The sequence below is a fragment of the Thunnus albacares genome, chromosome 20 (assembly GCF_914725855.1).
Source record: "Thunnus albacares chromosome 20, fThuAlb1.1, whole genome shotgun sequence".
Classification (NCBI taxonomy): Eukaryota; Metazoa; Chordata; class Actinopteri; order Scombriformes; family Scombridae; genus Thunnus; species Thunnus albacares.
The window spans coordinates 27,587,099-27,598,096 of record NC_058125.1 but is presented as its reverse complement, the minus strand read 5'-3'; the positions used below and the strand labels follow the sequence as shown (position 1 = coordinate 27,598,096).

The window sequence follows — 10,998 nt, the reverse complement described above, 5'->3', positions numbered from 1 at the left end:
GAGAGTGTGTGTGTGTGTGTGAGTGTGTGTGTGTGTGACGTGATGCTCTCTGACAGAATGATCCTGCTAAAACACGAGGAGAACTCACCACCGCGTTAATAGTTTAGGAGCTCGGTTTACTGGTTAATAGTTAATAACTGAGCAGCTTGTTAATATTAGATGATGACATAGAGATCAGCCGTCCAATCAGATTACATCAGCATGACGAGACAGAGAGACGGCGTCTACGGAGTGGGAACGCTGCTCTGACCTTCTCTCCACCGCCACAAACCAGAATGATTTTAATTCTGGTTTGTTTCAACTCCACATGTTTCTCATAAATGTGATTGTTTTGGTTCTTTGGGTCACGATGACTTCATTCACCTTCAGGGTTAAATATCAAAATTAACTTTCATCATCATCATCATCATCATCATCATCATGGCTGCCAGTTTACTGAGAGGGTTTTGATATTTTATGATGTTTATTGTCATATTTTGTTATCAGCAGCGGTAAACAGCTGCAGCATCATGTTGTGTTGCAGCTGACAGTGTGACATCAGCTGCTGTAATAACATCTCCGATGGTCACATGACGCCTCTCATATTAGTCACGGAGCTAATATGATGCAACAGAGTACAAGCTGCTTCCTGTTCTCTTCACAGTGAAAACTAATGTTTGACAAACAATATTTATAAAAAAACGTATCTAAATCAGCATAAAAATGATTATTAAAATGGTTAAAAAGCGTTATTAAAAACAGTATCTTAAAACACGAGATAATACTTGAATATATTTATAAGAGCAGAAGAATCTCATTAATGCAACAACTGACACCTTCTTCTCTGGCAAAATACACCAAATTCATTACAAAGTATATTTTTGTTCTGGTTTTCTTCATGCTGAACATAAAGCTGCTGTCTGCTGGAAACGGACACTAAAGCATCTCTGAGTCGACGACTGAAAGGACTTAAAAACTCGTTATCGCTGGAAAAAAACTAACATTTGCATTGCAGTAAAATCCAGGAATTTGATAAGATTTGGCACCATTTATAGATTTCCTGAAAATGAGCCTCATGGAGGATTTATCAGTAGCTGAGACTTTGAACTTGACTCCATGAGGAGCTTTCTAATTTCCCTTTATTATTTATTTATTGATGATTGTGTTCTGTGTGTTTAAAACAGGATCAATATAAAGTTAAAAGGGGTTAACGGGCCGGTCACAGAGGAAGCAAATCTGTCTTTTTGCTGTTTTCTCTCCACAAACTGTTGAAATGTTTGAAACATAAACTTTGAGTCTCTGAAGAACAACTTCAACTTCCAAACTGAATCACACAAACGCAGCTGATTGGATGGGAATGAATTTTCTGCCTGATATTAACGAGACGCAGCGAAAGGAAAACATCTCGGGATCAGATACCCATCAGCCCCTGTGTCTGCCTCCTCACCGCCGCTCTGTGCAGCTGACAGTCTGTGTGTGATTTGTTTCCATTTACATGGAGAACATCGGGTTATTACAGCCATAATTACTGCGCTGCGGCGGCCCGTCGCCGTCTTCATATCTGCCAATAAACCGCCGACCAAACGCTGAGCGCCACAGTGAAGCAGGGAATCATGGGAATGAAATTAAGTCTTGATTTGGAGTGTGAGCGGGGCAGCCGGAGCGCCGCTCAGGTTAAATGAAAAGATGACTGCAGCCGGTTTGACGGGGCTGTTCATTTGTTAGCGGACGCCGCAGGTTCGATTCCCCCAGAGGCCGCCGCCACCACCGCGGAAGCCTCCGTGCATCGCCTCACATCGGCGCCACGGCGACGCAGAATCGAATATGAAGGGAGATGATGTTCCCCGCGGAAACGCGACGTAAATAAACTCTTATGGAAATGTCCATCTGTAATGTCGTTTTGTCACAATCAATTTCCCATTACCCGTCACCGCGGCAACGCAGGCCATAATATACTACACACACACACACTAACACACACACACACACACACACACACACACACACACACACACACTAACACACACACACACACTAACACACACACACACACACACACACACACACACACACACACCGACAAACTGAAAATTCAGTTTCAACAGCGAAGATGGAAAAATGAAAAGAAACCAGGAGGGACGAAAAACGGGCAAATGAAATGAAGGTTAGAGTTTAAAATGAGGTTAGTATGTAGAGAGGAGGAGGAGGAGGAGGAGAGGAGAGGAGAGGAGGAGGAGGAGGAGGAGGAGAGGAAGAGACGATGGAGGAGGAGGAGAGAAGAGGAGAGGAGGAGGAGGAGGAGAGGAGAGGAAGAGACGATGGAGGAGGAGGAGAGAAGAGGAGAGGAGGAGGAGGAGAGGAGAGGAAGAGACGATGGAGGAGGAGGAGAGAAGAGGAGAGGAGGAGGAGGAGAGGAGAGGAAGAGACGATGGAGGAGGAGGAGAGAAGAGGAGAGGAGGAGGAGGAGAGGAGAGGAAGAGACGATGGAGGAGGAGGAGAGAAGAGGAGAGGAGGAGGAGGAGGACGAAAGGAGGAGGAGGGGGAGAGGAGAGGAGAGGAGAGGAGGAGGAGGAGGAGAGGAGGAGAGGAAGAGACGATGGAGGAGGAGGAGAGAAGAGGAGAGGAGGAGGAGGAGGAGAGGAGAGGAGAGATGGATAGGTGAGGAGGAGGAAAGGAGGAGGAGGGGGAGAGGAGAGGAGAGGAGGATAGGTGAGGAGGAGGAGGAGAGGACAGAGGAGGAGAGGCGAGGACAGGAAGAGAGGAGAGGAGAGAGGAGGAGAAGGAGGAAGAAGAGGAGCTACTGTTGGAACTGTTTCTCAACTTCTCCACAGTGATGATCTGATGCTAATAAAGCAGACGGCCGGCTGGTGACCTTTACACGATGATGAAAGACAAATGTCACGAGTGTAACAGTGTGTGTGTGTGTGTGAGAGTGTGTGAGTGTGTGTGTGTGTGTGAGAGTGTGTGAGTGTGTGTGTGTGTGTGAGAGTGTGTGTGTGTGCGTGAGAGTGTGTGAGAGTGTGTGTGTGTGTGAGAGTGTGTGAGTGTGTGTGTGTGTGTGTGAGAGTGTGTGTGTGTGTGCGTGAGAGTGTGTGAGAGTGTGTGTGTGTGAGTATACGTGTGTGTGTGTGTGTGTGTGTGTGTGTGTGTGTTAGTGTGTGTGTGTGTGTGTGTGTGTGTGTGTGATGGATTCCTGTCTTTGTCAATAGGCTTTAAACACACTTCGCTCTGCATCAAAACAACAGCAGCCGTGTCAGTGGTGACATTTACACACAGTGACACACCAAAGTCATAAACAATCACCAGTTACCACGGCAACACGCCACTCACTCACCTTAAAGGACGACTCCATCGATTTTCAGGTTGATTCCAGCGGTTCTCATGTGGGAAGAATCTATTGGACATGTGAAGACCAACTTCTGAGGCTGAAAGATGAAACCAGAAGCTGCAGTTCCTCAAACGACCACTTGAGGCTCCAAAAGCGAGTCACATGTTCAATACCAACCTCACAGCAGAAACAAACATGTTTACAGCCTGGTGCAACAAACGGTTTTGGTCTCTGTAGCTAATTTCCTCTTTCATGACAACTGTACGGGGGGGATTTTTTTATAACCTGTTTAAATTTTATTAAGCTGTTCTGCATAATGAAGGACATGGCTGCTATGAGTGACAGGTCCGCCAGCTGCTAGGTGGCTTTTTTCAGCTATTCAGCCCGCCTCTTTGCCCATTTTTGATTGGCCGGGAGTTAGGCAGCGTCACGCACTGCCAAGATGGCGACAGTTGATAGTTGAGCTTCAAAACCGCTCTTCAGCAACCAACGTAGTTAGCAACGGTCTCCCAGAACGCCGTCCGCCATGTTGTTCTGTCGCTGGCGACACTAAAATATCAGCAAATCTGAAAGAAAAGTAGTTTCATGATATGATGTTGGAATCAGACACTACAGAGTTTTACAGCTGTAACCGTAGCTGAATATTAATATATTATTTACAATATGGAGGACAAACCCTTCCGTAAACATGCAGCTCTCAGCGAGTCAGCAACGATCCGCATAACTCCAGCTCGCCGTTTGCATCGCTACGATGTCACCAGACCACATGAGGAAAACGTTTGTAAGTGACAATGAAGCTTCAGTGAAGAGATATAATGCTGCTCAATACTCTCGCTCTGCTGGGAAACGTCTTCACCGCCCGCCGTCATCAGGAGCGGACTGGACGGGACGCACACACACACAATGCATTCTGGTTGTCGTAGGATTCTCCATTAAGACGACAGATGCAGAAGCTGCAGCACCATTTTCAAAAATAATTGCTCTGTCAGGTGAGTCACTTCCTGTCGGGTCTGCAGAGGTCAGACGCTCCAGCTGACCTTCGCTGTGACTTTCCTCATTTCTTTATTAACGTTATTAACTTCCTTCACTTTCCTCAACTGAACATTAATCTGAGCAGCGTCACCTCATCTGCATCATCACATCAACACAACGACAGACAGAAACAACTGATTTATCACATTCGACATAAATACAGAACTTCACCATAAACTGTAAACTTTTTATCAGTTTGTTAATTACTGACGGCAGTAAAATGATTTAAAGCGACGGAGACGTGCAGCAGGCAGACCGGTGTGGGGGATCATGTGAAGTGGAGCCAACATGGCAGATAAAAGTAGAAACAGTAGAACAGTGTTTTGCATTTTGTCTTTTTTTTTTTTTTCAAACCCAGATCTGATTTTCTTGGGTTTCTGCCTGCAGGCGGGAAAACGACGACGCCATAAAGACTTTGTAGACGTGTGATGCGTTCAGTCAGACTGTCAGAGTCTGCAGGGAGAATCTGTAAATCTGCTGAATACAATAACAACATCCTGCTGCTCCTGTGGGCAACCTGGATATTAATAACAATATCTGTGATCCAGCGTGTGTGTGTGTGTGTGTGTGTGTGTGTGTGTGTGTGTGTGAATCCAACTGAGGATTGAGATGTTACCAGTTTAGTTTCTGCTGAGGCGGCGTTCAGCCAGTTAGTGAGTGTTGTTTACGCTTTTGTCTTCTACAGAAGGACTAATTGAATCTCTGTGTGTGTGTGTGTATGTGTGTGTGTGTGTGTGTGTGTGTGTATGTGTGTGTGTGTATGTGTGTGTGTGTGTTCTCTAAAGATAGCAGTAAAAAGTGCAGTCAAAGTTTTTTTTTAATGTGTCGACTTTAAAGAGAACAGAAACTCCCTGCTATACTGAAGAATTTCTATCTCTGCCCACTGAGACGCCTCCATGCAGCCTATTTATAAACTGATATTGAAGGTGTGAATACTGCTGCACATGCTGCAAGTACAAAGTGTGAGTTCTGAGGTAGTTGTACTTTACTTGAGTATTTCCATGTGATGCTACTTTATGTCTCGGTGAGTAGCAGGAATGGACCCAAATTCTGAGACCGAAGGTGAAGCAGGTCTGAAGAAAACTCTTTATTAGGAGTGAAGAGCAAACCGGAGTGCATGCAGGAATCTAAACAGAACGAAACAGAACCAACAAAGACTGAACAGGAAACCAGGACTAACTGGTCTAACGAGGAGATGAGGTGCAGGTGGGGGGAATTGAGGTGATGAAACAGGGGAACTCTCAATACAACCTACACTAATCTGTCCAGGAATAACCATGAACACAAAGCCAAGTACACCCCAAGCTGACCGACAAAGGCCGCCCTGTAAAACCAGCACCCACTTCATAAGCAAAACCATATGACCAGAAGGGCAACAGAGGTGTAACACTGGAAACCCAAAGAACACAAAAACACAAAGAGTCCAAAAAACAAACAGAAAGTCCAGGCAGGACGTGACACTTTATACTTCCACTCCACTACATTTCAGAAGGAAATATTGTACTTTCTACTCCACTATGACAGTTTGATAGTATGAGCAGTGGTGGAGGGTTTTAGGACAAATTTCAGCTCAGCTTTCAGATGTGAAAGGTCACAGTGGGTCTTGAGGTAAAAAAAGAAACTTCCACTTCCTTTCTCAGGCACAACATGAGCTGCAGAGACTGCTGCTCATGTTACTACTAACCACAAACTGCTTCCTGTTTTCCTCAGAGTGTAAAGTCTCTAACACACTGATACATTCTTCTCTTGCAAAATGCACCAAATTGCTTTCAGTCTCTAACGACTGCAGATGCAAACAGCCGAGAGCTCAGATAATCCAGTTTTACTTAAACCTCAGATTATCATCCAATGAAATTCTTGCTGCTCATGAAGGAAGAAAAACGTAGCTGCAGACGAAAATCTGCTTATTAACATTTATTAACTTTAGACTTTAAGTATAACTGCAGACCTGATGACACACACACACACACACACACACACATACAAACACACACACACATACAAACACACACACACACACACACACATACACATACAAACACACACACACACACACACAAACACACACACACACACACACACATACAAACACACACACACACACAAACACATACACACACACACACACATACAAACACACACACACACACACACACATACACATACAAACACACACACACACACACACAAACACACACACACACACACACACATACAAACACACACACACACACATACACATACACACACACACACACACACACAGGTCCTGTCAATATCTTATAACCAAATGTGTGCATCCTGTCAATATGTGCTAACCAAATACAGTTGGAGAGTCTGCAGCAGCAGCCAATCAGATCGCAGCTGGTTTGAATACAGACTGAAGCAATAACCTCCAAACACTGTTTATTCCAATAACATGTTTTTATTCCAATAAAGCTGCCGCCTGTTTAAAGACGCTCACATTAACCTGATCCCACCGCTCACTGCAATATTCTTTATTGTGTTTCAGGGTGTATTAAGTTAAACTGTGTTGCTGCTGGGTGTCTGATTATCTGGTTTCCATGGTTACCTGTTCCTGGGGATTTACCTGCCAGAGAAATAAAAAAAAACTACAGATTATCAGCTGACAGATGTTTTATTGTGATGAGTTCTTTATTAGATGCTTCACAGAATAATTCTCCATGTTTCAGTTTTAGCAGCTGAAGGAAAAATTAAAGTGACAAAATCGTTTGTTTACGAAGCTCGTTAGCAAATCGGCAGACGAGCTGTGTTTGAGGCGACAGCCAATCAGAAGCCATCCTCACTCAGGTGTCTCACATACAGTTTAGGATCAGAAAGAAGGAAAGATTTTACACATTAAACAATCACACCAACTGTCTGTCCACCTGCAGGGAGGCTCTGATGAAAGACTCTGCAGGTGCATTATGGGAAATGTAGGATCCAGTGTTTCTGGACTAAAAGTCAGGATATCTCCACCTCTGCTGCTCAGATTCTGTTTTTAATCATTCAGACCCAGAAACTATAAAAACTTCAATTCTGAAATGTAACTAGTATACGGCAGGTTTCCTGTGTGTGTTTGTAGTGTTTATTTAGGTGTATTTATCATATTACACTAAACTAAATGAAAGATAAAAGATCAGGAACACAGTGTCTGACTCTGTTGTGTAGAAGGTAAGGACACACTTCAGATCATCTGAGTGGGTGTTTGCTCAAAAGATTTGTGATTTATGAGACATAATGGTTTTGGACTGCCCACTACGAGTCTGTCCATTTCGCTGTTTACTTTTCTTCTTTTACAGCATGCCATGTGAAATTCTTTTTCTCAAGCTGAACTGATACTAAAAGGTAACGTGAAAACTCTGTTGACCACTGACTGGTCAGTCGTTTATCTTTCTATAGCTCCCTCTCCTCACTTTTGAGAACAATGTTAATATTTATATTAATTATATATAGCCTATACAGTATATCCTATGCATGTGTGTGAGTGTGTGTCATTCACTGTCCCTCAGGTTGTGGCATGTGGATATATATTGGGCAGTAAGATCTGTCCTGTCTCCTTCTCCCAGGAGTATTTTTAACTTTGAGAGCTCATTAAGCTCTTTGAAATCTGAAGTTACAGAGTTGAACTTGTTAAAGTAAATGTTCCTTATTTCACTGAATGTTTTACATCGTAGGAGGAAGTAGTAGTCTAGTACTCTCTCTCTCTCTGCTGCTGTGCTTGAAACACAGCATTCACACGAGGAGAAAACAACACAGATGTGTCCTGTTGTACTTTGTATTTCCTGCTGCATTAGTTGGATATAATGAATGAATTAAAAGGAGAAAGGAGAAGAGGAGGAAAAGGAAACAGAAACTAAGACCGTCTGTCTCCACACTAGATCACTTGTTGAGTGTTTGATGGTTGTTTATTTGTTTATATGTTTATATATAGTTATCAACTCAATAAACCAACGACCGGGATGAAAAACACACCAATGGCTGATTTTAACATTTCGTACAATCTATTTGGAGAATTTTGAAGAATGGGACACAGCAGAGGAAAAAGAAATGGAGAAGAAAAGGAAGAAACCAAGTGAAAAATGGCACAAGGATCTGACACCTTACCTACGGCTGGTGGTGAGTACAGTGTGGCAAGTTTAATGAGCATTAGAGCTTGTATCAACTGCCATATATCACATTTCAATATAATAAGTAATAGGAGTTCAAATCAAGCAATTGTGTCTTTAAAGCCATGTTGAAACACCACATGAAAAGCAGTAAAAAGACGCCAGTGTCCATCATCCTCTTATAACTGAGTCTGAACTATCTATCTAGTCTATGTAGGCCTTCAGGTTTTTAAAATATAAATGTAACTTACAGTTGTAACAAGGCGTTACAACCGTCCCAGTATCATCAGCCATGTTTTCACCTCACACACTCATACACACACACACTCATACACACACACACACATACACACACATAATCACTGTAGCTTGTTTCTGATTGGAGGAATTCAAGGTGTTACAACCGTCCCATGTTACAACTGTCCCTGTTCTCCCCTACTCCTGGGAGCTGATAGGGTGAATTAGGGTGAGATATTTAGCTGATAAAAGCATAGACTATATGATTTTTATATGCTTTAACAATCCATCCTCCCGCTTCCCCAAATTACTTATTCAAATTAATTTCTTGCCTCTCAGATGAGTCTCTCTGCACCCCTCTCCCGGATCTACACAAACCACAGCCTACGGAGCACTGCTGTGGGTCTGGTCTTGGATGCGGGCCTGGAAAGTGGCCGGATTATGTCTGTGACAGGCCACCGATGTGAGACCTGCCTCACATCATACTGGGTCTCATCCATATCAGAGAGGGACACATGGGGCCAGATGTTGTCTTGCCATACCTCCACAAGCACCGTTACCCATCATCAAAGCTTGACTAGTTGTTGATTGTTAATACAGGCTCATTAACAGCTTCATTGCAAGAAAAAAAGGTAGGCTAGTTTATTTTTTGCTGGTTGAGGGCTAGACCTGTTCTAAATTGTTAATATAGACTATTTTGTTATCTGATATAGTTTAATTGAAATAAAAATGAACCAATAAAATTGATGAACTAACAAACCAATAAATGAGCACCTGTTTGGCATGTCTCTTATTTAACCTAATCAATTTAGTGAATGTCTATGAAGTAGCGCTGCAACTCAATTAACTAAAGCTCAGCAACATTAAAATTTTGTCATTTCCTGGTAACCTGTTAGGTCTATGTCTGCACAGTCACAACATGATGCAGCCATAACCGTCGCTTACCTCACCCTGTTGTAATTCGTACTTTATCATGCAGGTCATACTGCTTGGTTGTAAAAGGGTTGAGAATTCTTCCTTGTCATGACAACAGTAAGCTTCTTCTACATAACCTTTTGATTTTGACTGCGAAACTTTAACCAAAAATTTGCGATTGCTTTTATTTTATATTGTTGGCAAATGACCATGGTGTAAGCAGGATGACCTACTCTTTGATTATCCCTTACATGAACCACTCTGTTTAACTCTTTATGTCCCGAGAAGGGAGGCCTCTCAAAGTGTTTCTCAAAATCAGCTGCACAAACTTCCTGAACTACATAAAACAGTTTGTTTTAATGCCAACAAAATTAAGTTTAGAGGTTTTAATGTGACAGGAAAGCGTCTGGGGACAAACTAACTGATGAGCATCTGATGTGAGATTACAGAGTATACATCTGTTACCATGGCAACAGCAGAGCATGTCCTGTCACATACAGGACTGACTGTTGTGAAACACTTTTTTTCTCATGAAATATACGTGTTTGAGCCGCTTCCTGTAACTAAAATCAAAACTAACCTGTGGTTAGAGGCTTCAGTTCTGAGACGCAGCTCATCAGTTAGTTTGTTTCCTGGTTGATGAGATAAAAGAGGAAACAGAACGTGTTATTAGCAGAGGAGAGCTGACGAGTCCGTCAGACAGAGACAGAGACAGAGACAGACGGTCTAGCTGGTCATGGATCACCTGCTGATGGTGTTGGTGTTGCTGTGGAGTTCAGGTAGGACTCTGCTTTAATGATGGATGTGTGAAAGGTTTAAAACTCCTTTGTAAAGATACTGAATTTAAGTCAAATCCTGCATTCAAAACTTCACTGATGGTAAACTTTATCAGTAAAAAGTAGTGAAGTATCTTCAGTTCAGTCCTGATAGTTTCACATCGCTTCTTTTCACAGAGTTTAATGACGATTTAGTTTAATGATGTGTTTACATGTAAGCTGTAATAAGTTGAACTGTGATGACAAAAATGCATCCAGTCATCAAACTAGTTTGTTTCACTGAGTTTCTGCCAAATGTGACATTTGGAGATACAAGGTTTTCACCTGACAACAGTGTTGTGTTTTGAATGTAGAATCTGTAAAGTAAGAAGTAACTGCAGCCGTCAGATACTGTGATGATGTAATGATTTACGTTATGGAGACTTTAGTCATGTCCCCAAAGGGTACGAATACAAGTACAAGTACACACACACACACACACACACACACACACACACACACACACACACACACACAGTCCTATATTACCAACTGTTTCTTGTTATTTTGGAGAAAAAAAAATCAGCTCTTTTTCTCATCAACAGAGGACACAAATGATCATATTTTAATTTAAAAAGTCTTA

The 10,998-nt window shown here is 42.5% G+C and overlaps 1 long non-coding RNA gene across 1 annotated transcript in view; it reads right to left on the bottom strand.

The window, feature by feature from the left end:
- Window positions 1-5,491, bottom strand: part of LOC122971156 — a 109,403-nt gene extending 103,912 nt beyond the window's left edge. The window contains exons 1-2 of the long non-coding RNA XR_006399414.1: window positions 5,353-5,491; window positions 3,314-3,404 (exon numbers count right to left, since the gene is read on the bottom strand). This is a non-coding gene — a long non-coding RNA (uncharacterized LOC122971156). The remainder of the gene's footprint in view (window positions 1-3,313; window positions 3,405-5,352) is intronic.
- Window positions 5,492-10,998: the final 5,507 nt, after the last annotated feature.